Genomic DNA, 13,347 nt, shown 5'->3' on the forward strand with positions numbered 1-13,347 from the left:
TTCATTTCATGAACGAGAGAGGGCTTCCAGGGGGCGGTGCACCAGCATGGTTCTGCCCTTCCCTGCTGCCCCTGACACAGAGCCAGTTCCAAACCTCTCCTGGGCATGGTCCAAAGGGAGTGGTACAGACCGGAGCCTGGCGGACTTCCCAGGAGAGTTTCAGAAAATATCTGTTTATTTGATTTGATTTCAAAATAAATTAGGGAAAGCTTAGAAGGTAGAGGGGGAAAGAAAGGAAAGTACTCAGGCCCATTCACTCTGATATAATTAGTGTCATTAAAATTTTTTTTTTCATTTCTAATCCTTTCCCAAATACATTTTTATTTGTTCTCACAGTCACGAAAAAAAATGAAAAGTGTTAGTTGCTCAGTCGTGTCCGACTCTTTTGCGACCCCGTGGACTGTGGCCCACCCGGCTCCTCTGTCCATGGGATTTTCCAGGCATGAATACTGGAGTGGGTTCCCATTCCCTTCTCCAGGGGGTCTTTCCCACCCAGGGACTGGACCTGGATCTCCTAGATTACAGGCAGATTCTTTACCTTCTGAGCCACCAGGGAAGGCGACGTGTAAAATTTCCTTCTGCTCTGTGTCACTTGTAGATTTCTTCTTCCTGGTGCTTAGGTGCCTCTGTGTGATCACCTCTGATGGCTGGTTGGGTGTGCTGGGATTGAATTAGCTGTGACCTTGGAGAGGCACAGACTCAGGGCCTCCGGTCCCCACGCCCCCATAAGCATCCATCCTGAGCTCTCACAGGCCTGACCTTCCGAGCCTTATCTTGCCCTCCCAAGCTTGTCTGTGCTAATCCTCCATGATTTTTCTCTTGCTCCCAGCAAATCCTGGCTCCCGGGAAAGCTGGTGTTTTTGCAGGGGTGGGGGTGCAAATGGAGTCCTCCCCCACCCCCACCCCCCACCTCCATCACTGGCCTGGGAACCTGGAGATCGGGTGAAACCAGAGGGCTCCCCTCTGCCCCCGGAGTGTAGAAGGGAAGCGCTGTTGTCAGGCTTTTGACTTGAAGCTCTTCAAAGTCAAGGGCATCTCCTGGGAAGAAAAATCAATGGGTAAGACAGTACGGCTTTTGCCTGTTCCAAGGTGGGGGCAAGGGGAGTCAGTCCTGGGAGGGCAGATCTCTCATTACTGGTCTTTGTTTGTGTCGTTGTTATTTAAGCCATTCTAGGGGACATTATGACATCTCTGGAGGCCTTTAAAAATAGCAGAGTTTCTAGGTTTAAAAGTAGCACATGTCCGCTGTATAAAATTTGGAAAATACCCAAAGTATAAAGAAGATAAAAATCATTTCAAATGGCACTACACAGAAATGACTGCAGTTAATATTTCAATACATCTTTTCCAGCTTTCTTTCCCCATAAATATATTGATGGTTTGAGGATAAATGGTTTAACATACAGTCACTTGGACCTGCATTCTGGTTACAGTGTCATCACCTCCAGGCCAAGGAATAATTGAACTAAAGATTTCTCTCCATGTCTCAGTCCCTTAGTCTGTGAAATGGGCCTAAGGTGGAACCTTCCTTGAAGGGTTGCAGTGAGGCTAAATGATGTCGTGTAAATACATGTTGAGCTCCAGCCTAGTGCCAGGCACACAGTAGTGCTGAGTTGCTTCAGTCGTGTCTGACTCTGCGACCCTATGAACTGCAGCCTCCTCTGTCCTTGGTATTCTTATCGTAAGGCACACAGTGAGTGCTCAATAAATGCTTGTCGTGATTTGCTCAATCCTGTACACAATTTTGTGTGCTTATCAGGTGGCACTAGTGGTAAAGAACCCTCCTGCCTATGCAAGAGATGTGGGTTCAATCCCTGAGTCAGGAAGATGCCCTGGAAGAGGGCATGGCAACCCCCTGCAGTATTCTTGCCTGGAGAATCCCATGGACAGAGGAGCCTGGCGGCTATGGCCCATAGGGTCGACTGATAGTCAGACACGACTGAAGTGATTTAGCACGCACATACACAATGTTGAACCCTGCTCCTTTTTGTCTTGTATTAGGATCTCAGAATTTTCCCACGTCTTAAAAGCTGGATAAACATCATTTCCGTGGCTGCATGAGACTTCTTCCTATGACTTTTTAACCACTGTTTACCATTCAGGGCTCCTCCAGCTTTTTACTGTTTTTGATACAACCTGCTGTGATGAAGTTCTGTGTCCGTTCATTCATTCTCCTGGCTTCTGATGATCTTTAGGATAATTAAAGAGATGCAGACATATTGGGTTGCTGGATTTAGGAATTTCTTTCTGGAGCTCCGGATAATGCAAGACCTGATTACTTTTTTGGGAAGGGCAGTACCACTTTACATTCCTTTGATGCCTTTGCTAGGACCAATCTCACCTTCCCTTCACCAGCATTCTGGGGGGTTGATGTTTATTTGCAAAAGTGACCATCCCCAGCCATGCCTGTAACCAGGAACCTCTGGGATGAGAGGCAGACACTCCGGCCAGGGGCATTTTCAGACAGGATGAGGGTGTCTAGTTTCCGCACGCACGCGTGTGTGTGTGTGTGTGTGCGTGTGCGCGCGCGTGTGTGTGTATTTTGTTCTGTTGGCATTGGTACTCTGCAGCAGAGGTGTGTGTGTGTGTGTGTTTTGTTCTGTTGGCATTGGTACTCTGCAGCAGAGGTATTAGCTCCCAGAAGGGCAGGAGCTGTGGGAACAGGAGGATGCAGACTGGCGTGGGTGGCAGGAGGCATCTGTTTACAGAGCATTGCTAGGCAGCTGGGCTCCCATTGAACACGGCGGTCCCAACAGGTGGTTTCCTTGAGGGCGAGCCAAGTCCCAGGCAGTCTGGAGGCGCCACGCCTGCCGCTCAGTGCGTGGATGTTGTCATCAGTAACCAGGGACATGGAAACATCCCCGGTTCCGCTCCAGCCAGCTAAAACCCGTTCAAAGGTGGTTTCTTTTTCAGTTGTTCTGTTCTTTTGGAAATGAAGAATTCGACACAACAGCTTGGTCAGGCTGGAGCCTAGCAGATAGCTCGGAGGCTATTAATAATAATGAAACTAACACAATGACCATTTCAGAGAACTGGGCCCTTTCCAGCTGTGTTTTCCTGTGACCTGCTCTGCAACCACGTGGGATGCACGCACGCCCTCTCGTATCCTGGCTTTTGTGCATCGTTATTCCTGGACTGCTAAGACTTACTGGCCCTGTACTGAACACCATCACCCACCCCACCCCACCCTCACCCCCAACTGCCAGTGAACTCTTGGAATCTGAGCAATACAGACAAAACGAAACAGACATAGAATAACACAGCACCCATTTTATAGGTGAGACTCAGAGAAGTTAGCTTGTCCCAGCTCACCCAGCTGAGAAAGGACAGAATCAGGATCTTATCGAAGTCTACCTTTAAGATCTGCTCTTTCAACGTCTTCTGTATACTCCCTTCATTCAACTGGTGTGGGTTTTTGTTTTAAAATTTTTTTTAAAATGTGGATCATTTTTAAAGTCTTTATTGAATCTGTTACCACGATGTTTCTATTTTATGTTTTGGGTTTTTTGTCCGCAAGGCATTCAATCAGGGATTGAGCCCACGTTCCCCACATTGGAAGGCGAAGTCTTCACCACTGGGCCTCCAGGGACGTCCCACAACTGGGGTTGATGGGGCACCCGCGGCTGTTCCACTGGGTGAGGTTGAGAAATTCAGAGAACAGCAAAGCTGATCTGACATTCAGCTCCTCACAGCATCGTAAGCAGGCTTGTGAGTTTCCTGTGGACACTGTCTCCAATTGCCACACTTCCTGGTTTCAAAGAACATTGCTTTATTTTTTTCATTAATTCTTATTTTAGTTGCTCTACACTGTTCTGTTAGTTTCTGCTGTACAGCAAAGTGAACCAGCCCTACGTTTACACGTATCCCCTCTCTTTTTGGATTTCCTTTCCATTTGGGTCACCGTAGAGCGTCGTGTCTGGGCTTCCCAGGTGGCACAGTGGTGAAGAATCTGCTAATTCAGGAGACGCGTGTTCAGTGCCTGGGTCGGGAAGATTCACTGGAGCAGGACATGGTAACCCACTGCGGTACTCTTGCCTGGAAAATCGCATAGAGGAGCTTGGTGGGCTACAGTCCCTGGGGTTGCCAAGAGTTGGACACGACTGAGCACAGCACAGAAGCACAACAGGGCCTTGGGTAGGGTTTCCTGTGCTGTCCAGCAGGTTCTCATTTGTTATCTGTTTTATACTCAGTAATGTATGTATGTCAATCCCAGTCTCTCAGTTCATCCCAACTCCTGCCCTGCTTCCCCTTGTGGTGTCCATATGTTTGTTCTCTATGTCTGTTTGTCAAATAAGATCTATATCATTTTTCTAGATTCTACATGTATGCATTAATATATAATATCAGAGAACATAGCTTTATTATCTGATGGTTCTGCAGGTGATGTGGTCTCACTTCCAGGGATCAGCAGGACGGTATTCCTTCCAGAGACTCCAGGAGAAAATCTGTCTCTGCCTTTTCTTGCTTCTGGAGACCACCTGGGCTCCTTGGCTCGTGGCCCCTTCCTCCAGCCTCACAGCCATCAGGGTCTCATCTTCTGTTGCTGACTCTCTGTTAGTGGCTTTCTCTTCCGTCTTCTGTCAGATCGTTCTCTGCTCCTCCCTCTCTCATAAGGACCTTTGTGAGTCCACTGGGCCTATCCAGAACATCCAGGATCTCTCCACATCCAGATCCTTAATTTAGTGGAGATGGGATAGGGGAAGAGATAAGGTAAGAGTTAGGAATTAATATTTAACACTGCTGTTTATAAAATAGGTCAACAACAAGGACCTGCTGCATAGCACAGGGAAATCTACTCAATATCTTGTAATAACCTATAATGAGAAAGAATCTGAAAAAGAATATAAATATATATGTATATGTAGACTTATGTATATATGTGTGCCTAACTGAATCAGTCTGCTTCACAGTGGAAAATAACGCAGCATTGCACACTAACTGTGGTGGTGGTTTAGTTGCTAAGTCATATCCGACTGTTTGCTACCCCACGAACTGGAACCCACCCGGCTCCTCTGTCTATGGAATTTCCCAGGCAAGAATTCTAGAGTGGGTTGCCATTTCCTTCTCCAGGGGATCTTCCCAACCCATGGATTGAACCCATGTCTCCTGCTTGACAGGCAGATTCTTTACCACTGAGCCACCTGGGAAACGCCAAGGGTTGCATGTCAGGATTCTAAATAACCATACGTGGGTCTGACCGCTGCAGAAATCCATCCCTCTGATTTTAACTTTGTGCCATTCTCTCTGTAATTTCTCCTATTGGTATGGGAAAAAAATCAAGGTGTAATATAGATACAGTAAGAATATCACTCAATAGGTTTCTTTTATTGAGTGTAATATATATACAATATGATGTACAGATTGCCCAAATCTTCAGCTTGTGTGTACTCAGTTGCTCAATTGTGTCTGACTCTTTTGCGACTCCATGGACTGTAGCCCACCAGGCTCCTCTGTATGTGGAATTTCCCAGGCAAGAATACTGGAATGGGTTGCCATTTCCTCCTCCGGGGGATCTTCCCGACCCAGGGATTGAACCTGTGTCTCTTGTGTCTTCTGCTTCAGCAGGCGGATGCTTTACCACCTTGCCACTTGGGAAGCCCAACTTTTCAGCTTACAAATTGGTGAATTTTAACAAGTGCACCATCTATGCAACTACTCCTCAGAATCACAGAAAGGAACTTGTAGAACCCCAGGAGCTTCCCCCCTGTGCCCCTTCCCTGTAAATACCAGCTCCAGCAGTAACTTCTGTTCTGATTCCTTTCACCATGATGAGCAGTCCTTGTTCTTGAACTTTATATAAATGGAATCATGTAGCCTTCATTCTGTGTGCACATGCGTTGTGACTTGTGCTTGATCTGTGTCGGTGAGACGCATTCAGGTTGAAGGGAGCAGTCATTCGTTCTTCACGTCTGTATAATATCTCTTTGTGTTAAAGCAGCACCGTTTCCCTTTTTTCTTGTGGATGGACAGTTAGATTGTTTCTGTTGTGGGGCTTCTACGAATACTATGATTAAGAACATGTCTTGGGCATGCCTTTTGGTGGACTTTAGCACTTGTTCTGGATTATACTCAGAGGTGGACTTGCTAAATTGAAAGGTTTGACATGTTTCATTTTTGTAGAGGCATCCAAACTGCTTTCAAAAGAGTACTCACTCACGCTGCTGCCCGTGATGGATAAGATGAGCCCAGACTCCATCGTGTTCCTCGTGAGAGCCCCAAGCACAGAATCCACCTGTCCCTTCGACCTCGCCCTTAGTCACCTGGGAGAACCGGTGCTCCGGCTGCTCGAGTTTCAGTCGCTCTCTCTTGCCTCTCATCCTTTGCATCTCCTATTCCCTCTGCTGGAGCACTGTTCTTTGCAGCCCTGCCGTGTCATTCTGCCTAACTTCCCTTTATCTTACCTCTTTCGAGATGCCTCCTCTGATCCCCAGCCTTCATTCAGGGCCCTCCATGGACTCCCTTGCCGCCACGACTGGCCAGGTCATACCTGTGGCCACTCTGGGCTGTAGCTGCCCAGGTTAGTCCTCTCCAAGTTGGGGATCTGGTGTGAGTGAGGCCTTTGAATACAGGACTTTTGCGGGGATGCTGCTATGGTGATGTTGAAATCCTACAGGGTTTAGAGGCCGAGGCCAGAGACCTCTCCCAGGCCCCTCTGTTCTTCGGCTGTGAGATCTTAGGCTAGTCACTACCTTCCTGAGGCTGTTTTATGAGCTGCAAAATTGGCATCAAACCTGCCTTGAGTCAGACACACTGAAAGGACCCACCAGCTAATGGTCAGGAAATGCTTTTGTAAACTGGTAAGTGGCATTTAAGCATGCACACAGAATCTTGATGTTCACTAATTATTTTGGGGTTGATTGAGAAGGGAAACTGCAGAGAGCTGGCCAGGAACCCCTCTGTCCCCTCAAAACACAGGAGGATGTGGAGATAGAAGAGAATGGGTGGTTTTGGTCTTAAGTGGTGGCTGTGGGATCCCACCAAAGACCCAGAATCCCAGAACTTCTCGGGTGCCTGAGTCTTGTTGAAGGTTTGGTTTATGGAAATCTTACCTGCTAAGCTCTTGGAGCAGAGGTTCTTAAAGTGTGATTTCTGGGCGCCAGCTTCATCATCACCTGGGGATGGATTAGAAATGCTGATTATCAGGCCCCACCCCAGGCTGCTGTATCAGAGACCCTGGGCATGAGGCCCGGCAGGGTCGGCAACCCCGGCACTCCGGGAAGGGAAAGTCACAGACCCTCCTCTCACTCTTGGAATCATTGGAAATTATGGATCCAGTTACTGCCGGCTGATTCACCTGGCTCCCCTGAGATTCTCTGGGCCCCAGACCTGTGCTGAGAAGGCCGGGCAGGTTGAGGCAGGCCCCGCACACCCAGCCCTCTGGTTTGTGTGAGGCACTGGGCTTCAGTGGAGACTGACCACAGGGCTGAGCTAGGAGAGACGCTGCTATCAGACCCAGGGTTTGTGGGCAGGGGACCGACGTGAGCAGAGAGGTTTTTATTTATTCCTGTAGACACAGATGTGATGCTCAGATCCACAAGACTGTGCTGGTTTGCACAGTCAGCTCATCAGAATCACTTCTCACTGCTTCTGCAGATTCGCAGGAGAGGAGTGTCGGAGGGGAGGTGCAAGGACTGGCTAAGGCGGAGACTGGGATTCCGGGAAGGTCTTGGAAGCAAAGTGCAATGGCCGGGGAGACGCGGCCTGAGAAGCCGCTTAAAGTAGTGTGACCAGTTCCTGCTCTTGTCCAAGCTCCCATCACTTGGGCCTGGACTGAGACAACTTCCTAAATGCCTTCTTGACTTGTTCTTGCTTCCCATCCCATCCTCCTCTCCATAGGCCGCCAGAGTGATGTTCTTAAATCTGATTTGGCCATCTCCCATAGTTGTGTTGAAATCCAGATCTTAGTGCAACGAAGACCATTCAACATCTGGCACTTGCCTTCTGCCCATCCTCTGCTCCTGCAAAACCAAACTGCTCAGGTGTTTTGTACACACTGTCCCCTGGTCATTCTCTTCTCTGGCTACTGTGCCTGGTGAACTCCTATTCATCCTTCAGAACCCAATTCACATATTCTCACCTCCTCATGCAGCTGCGGCTCTGAGGAAAATTATTACCCTTGACCAGAGACACACAACCACGTCCAGAGGGTGTGGCCCATCACAGACAAAAGTGGAGAGTTCTCTGGTGGATCAAGGGATGGAAAAACATACCCACACCTGCTCCCCTCTCTACTTCCATCTCTCAGTGTTGGAGTAGCCCATCTCTGTGCAAGAAAACATCGTGTTGTCACAAACCATTGTCGATGGTTGAAAGTCACAATTTCTAAAACCTGCCTCCCGGTGTCCAGATAGGAAGATTTCAGCTAAGAATGGCTTTGAATAGGGCCATCTTAATTTCAAGCCAACATATGCCATCATAGCAGATTCCAAGAAGTCTCAGAAGCGTTTCCCAGTATAGACTTAATTCTGGTTCTGTGTAGTAGTTTACTTGTTTGTGAGCATGAAATACCTGCCAGATTTCCCTGGGGCCTAATGGAGCATCTCTCAGCAGAGAGACTGCTTTGCCTTTGCAAGGCCAAGAGATTGCTGCATCCAGAAGTCTCCTGATACTGGCAATTTCAGACTGACCCAGAGCACTGTCTGGGAGAGCACCTATGTAGCCTTTAAAGCTTAGCTTCTCCAGACATCACCTCCTCTGGGAACCTTCCTTGATTTTCCCCCAGTCAAGGGAATGAGCTTACTGCTGCCAGAGATGGTAGCTTGGACTTCCTTGCTTTTTAGACCATAAACTCCTGGAGGGCGGGGATGCTGAGGTTTCATCCTGTGAGTTCTTGTGTCTAACACAGTGCCGGGCACAGAGTTAATATTCATGGTTTGTTGAATGAATGAAAGATTCCTCATTGATTGATTAGTCTGGATTTGCGGGAGTCCCTGACCCCCACCTGATTCTCTTTGCTTTACACTCATCTTTCCATTTCATGTTTTCGTTTCCTGTTTCTCTTCTGTTCTTGACTAGCCCAACTAATCTCTAAGCATTGCCCTGAACTGCTGAACCAAAGTGACTGCTACTTTCTATTTGAAACACCAGAAGGAAAATTATTGGGCTAACCAAAATTTCCACCAAGAGAAGTTCAGATCATCAGAAGCTAAGCTTTGGTTATCTAGGACTTGTGTGACCTGGGATAGCTTTGTCCTGATGACCTCTCTAAATGCTGTTCTTTGAATTGATTCAGTGAGGTTGCAGGTGGGACATGAACTCGCATCTAAGACTTCCGGTCTTCACTTGTTTGCGTCTCCAGCGTGTCAGTTAATCAGAAGTCTGACATCTAAGCTTGATTCTTCATCTTTGGCCTGGACCAGGTCCCCATCTGTAAGATGCTCTTGGTGGCCTGGGACTGGGAGTGGGTCCTTGGCAAAGGCTTCTTGGCACATACAAGCTCCACTGTTCTGAGAGTACCTTGAGATGGTCTATCCAAAACACCAGCCTCTTATTAAGGCCTCACTCATCCAGGAAATTAGTGAAGGGGGTCCCGGCAGCAGGGGCACATGATGAGACCCTCCCTTCTTTCCCTGTGCTCACGGCGCCAGGAAGCACCAGTTCAGGACCCCAGGATAGACTCCCACACCCACGTCTGCCGACCGGGAGGGGATGATGAAATTGATTCCCCAAACCTTTTCCCTTAAGTCTCTTACGTCTCCTGAATTGGCAGGCAGTTTCTTTACCACTGGCACCACCTGGGAAGCCCACCATATATTTTAATTCCTATTAATTAAAAAAATGTGATTATAGAGTATTTCAAGCATTCACCAAAGTAGAAAGAATAGGAAGTGCACCCTTTGCCCTTTAGCTTCAGCACTAATCCACCTGCGACCTCCCGTGTGTCACCCTGTGCCCCGAGCCCTCCTCCCCCACCGGCCCTGATTGTTTTGAAGCAAATTCCAGACCTCAGATCATTTTATCCACAGATGTTTTAGTCGAGAACTCCAGAAGAAACATTTTTAAACCGTAGCAATGGCAACATCATCACACCTGACAAGTCAAACAAAATCCTTTTAACACCGTCGAATACCACCAGCACTGAGATTTCCCTAATTGTCTCCATGCGTGGCTTTGGTCTTGCTTTCTGCCATTGGTGTTCAAGTTGGGATCCAAACAGGGGCTCCCGCTGCACCTGGTTGCTCTGTCTTCCAGGTCTCTTCTAATTAGAGGTGCTTTAAGGCAGAGATGGGAGAATCCTTTTCATTATTATTATTATTGTTATTGGAGTAGATGCTTTACCCCGTTGTGTTAGTTTCTACCATATAGCAAAGTGAATCAGCTATGCATGTTCCAACATCCCCTCTGGATTTCCTTCCCATTTAGGTCACTAAGAGCATTGAGAGTTCCCTGTGCTGTAGAGCACGTCCTCATTGGTTATCTGTTTTCTACCTAGGAGAGTATATCTGTCAGTTCCAGCCTCCCAGTTCATCCCACTCCTCCCTTTCCCGCTTTATTATCTGTAGGTTTGTTCTCTGCATCTGGGTCTCTGTGAGATTTGGCCATTCTGGAAGGGTTTAGAGGGGTCAGTCCACTCCAGCCCCGCTGACCACCTTCCCTGCCCCTCCAGCCACAGCCCAGCCCCTGGTGCAAGCTCCCTGGCATTTGCCGCACCGCTTCCCTCTGCTACCATCCGTCCTTCCACCTCCCTCAACAAGCGCCTTCTTAGTCCTGCCTTTATTTCCCTGTGTCCTCAACATCCCCCAGGTGTCTGTGGTCCTGACCTTGATACAGGGATAGCAGTGATGGATCTCACCGAAAAGATACTACACGCCCAACCTCTGTCAGAATCCGTGTGCACCAATGTGGCGTATGCGTGCGGGTGTGTGTGTGATATATACATTTGCTGCCCTCTGTTGCCCTCAGGTCTGAACTGAGATGTCACCTTTTTTTGGTAAGCCTTCCCTAGCCAGGGTTTCTGGAACTCAGCACTAGGGATATCTTGGAACGGATCGCTCTATGTCATGAGGGGCCGTGCTGTGCAACAGCCCCCCTGGTCTCTGCCTGCCAGATGCCTGTGGCACCCTCCCCCTAGTTGTGATGATCAAAACCTAGGAATTGCCAAGTGTCCCCTGGGGTCAGAATTGTGCCAGAGTGAGGACTGCTGATTGAAATTTTAATTGGAAGAATTAAAATACCACCACTCTTCACCTATTTCACTCACAGACTCCTTCTCCCTTTCTCTTTTGTGCTTTATTTTTCTCTTTGGCCCTTATACCCTGCTAATGGACTAGGCATTTTTTTGTATTTATTCCCTTGGTTGTTAACCTCTCCATATCAGACTTGCAGGTGTCATGCGTCTGGGGCTTTTGTTGGCATCATTTGCAAGATACCCACGTATGCCATTTCTCCAGGGCCTGGAGCGCTGTCTGGCCCATAGGAGGGGTCAGTAATTGTTTGTTGAATGAATAAGTGACTCTCTTATAAAAATATTGAGAGACACACCCAGTCAGGAGCTCCCCCACCAGGAGTCACAGGTTTGGAGGCGTCCTTCCGAGGCAGCATGCTGGGACCAGCTCCCTGGGGCTCAGGACACGCTTCCCTCCTAACCAGTGACCAGGGCCACGTGCCCTGCTGTCCAGGAACCAACAGGAAATGGCATGTGGCAGCCGCTGCCGAACAGAAATGCAGGCAGCTCCCCAGGGGGTATGTTTGCTGACCATGTGATGGCATGATGACAGCTAATCACGGTCCATGCCTGCCAAGCATGGGCAGGGGTGGCAATTAAAATACCGGCTGATTTCAGTGTCCAAGATGCCACGTAGCCTTGGGAAGCTTAAAAGGTGTGGTTAGTGCAGTGTGGGTCTGATGGGCGGGCAGGGAGGAGAGAAAAAAAAAAACAGGTGTTTCCAAGCAGAGCAATGGGGAGGAAAAGACCAGAGGAGGGAGAGGGGACTGGGGGTGTACAGAGCTCTGAGAGCTAAGCATTTCCAGGAGGAAGCAAGCTCGAGCCAAAAGCAGGGGGCGGGGACTCCACTGCAGATGCGGGGATGAGAAATGATCACAACTGGGAAATAGAAAGACTGCAGTCATGGATGGAGTGAAGCCGATCGCCAAGCCAGAGCCCAGGTCATGAACCTAGGAAGATAACAGGGCCAAACTCTTCCTTGTCTTTCTCTGCCACAAACACACACAGAGAGGAAAAGAAGTAAAACAACTCTCGAACCACATGGGCAAAGAATCTGTTTTTTGTTTATCAACCAAAGTAGGGGAAAGGTTCAAGATTGGTCAGCTGAGCTGGGTTCAGAGTGAGAGCCTTGAGTGCAGGCTGGACTGGATGGAAGATGGCTCCGTAGAAAGCCTTTGAAAGGGCTACGCAGTCACTGATTGTCAGGCTGGCTCTGGCGAACAGAGCTTTGTAGCTATGGGTATTATTGTTGACCTAAGGTGTGTAGTCAGAATGGAGACCAGGTAGGTGAGAGCATAGGCAGTGTTTGTAGAACTGCAGGTCAAATGTCTACTCACAGTTATCCATCCTGTCCCAGGCTGATAGTCAAAATCATTAAATTCCCTGGATGCAGCCGTGAGTGTACAGATGCACCGAGTGTGTGATTGTTACTGATCCATCCCAAACACCACTGAGCTTTCTGGAGCCTTTCTTGAATGCTCTTGTAGTTTGTGGACTCTTATTTATTTAGTAATGAGCCAAGGCTCAGCGGTAAAGAAATTGCCTCCCAATGCAGGAGATGTGGGTTCAAACCCTGTGTTGGGAAGATCCCCTGGAGGAGGAGATGGCAACCCACTCCAGTATTCTTGCCTGGGAAATCCCGTAGACAGAGTAGCCTGGTGGGCTACACTCCACAGGGTCTCAAAAGAGTCAGACACAATTTAGCAACTAAACAACAGCAACAACATATCTGATAAGGGACTTGCATCAAAATATACACTTGTATCTTCATGGTAAAATGACAAACAACCCAATTGAAAATGGGCAAAGAATTGGAATAGACATCATTAGTCCCTAGGGAAATGAAATAAAAAGCACAGTAAAATACCACTTCACAAGCACTAGATGGCTTAAACCAGTAAGACAGACAATAACAAGTGTTGACAAGAATGTGGAAAAACTAGAACCTTCATACGCTGCTGTGGGAATGTAGGGGATGGTGCAGCTGCTTTAGAAAGCATCTGGCAATCCCTCAAAATATCAGTTACTATATAATCCAGCAATTCCACTCATAGCTGTATATCCAAGATAAATGAAGACATCCATCCACACAGAAACTTGTACATAGTGTTCATAGCAGCATTGCAGAATTATTCAAAAACTGGAAACAACCCAACTGTCCATCAATGTGGAATGGATAAACG

General features: G+C 48.0%; 1 long non-coding RNA gene across 1 annotated transcript; it reads left to right on the forward strand.

The window, feature by feature from the left end:
• The first annotated feature begins 2,199 nt into the window (after window positions 1-2,199).
• Window positions 2,200-3,002, forward strand: LOC120875309. Its single transcript, XR_005723944.1, has 2 exons — window positions 2,200-2,511; window positions 2,576-3,002. It is a non-coding gene; the product is annotated as an uncharacterized LOC120875309 (long non-coding RNA).
• The last annotated feature ends 10,345 nt before the right edge of the window (window positions 3,003-13,347 follow it).

Source organism: Oryx dammah, unplaced genomic scaffold, assembly GCF_014754425.2.
Source record: "Oryx dammah isolate SB20612 unplaced genomic scaffold, SCBI_Odam_1.1 HiC_scaffold_16, whole genome shotgun sequence".
Classification (NCBI taxonomy): Eukaryota; Metazoa; Chordata; class Mammalia; order Artiodactyla; family Bovidae; genus Oryx; species Oryx dammah.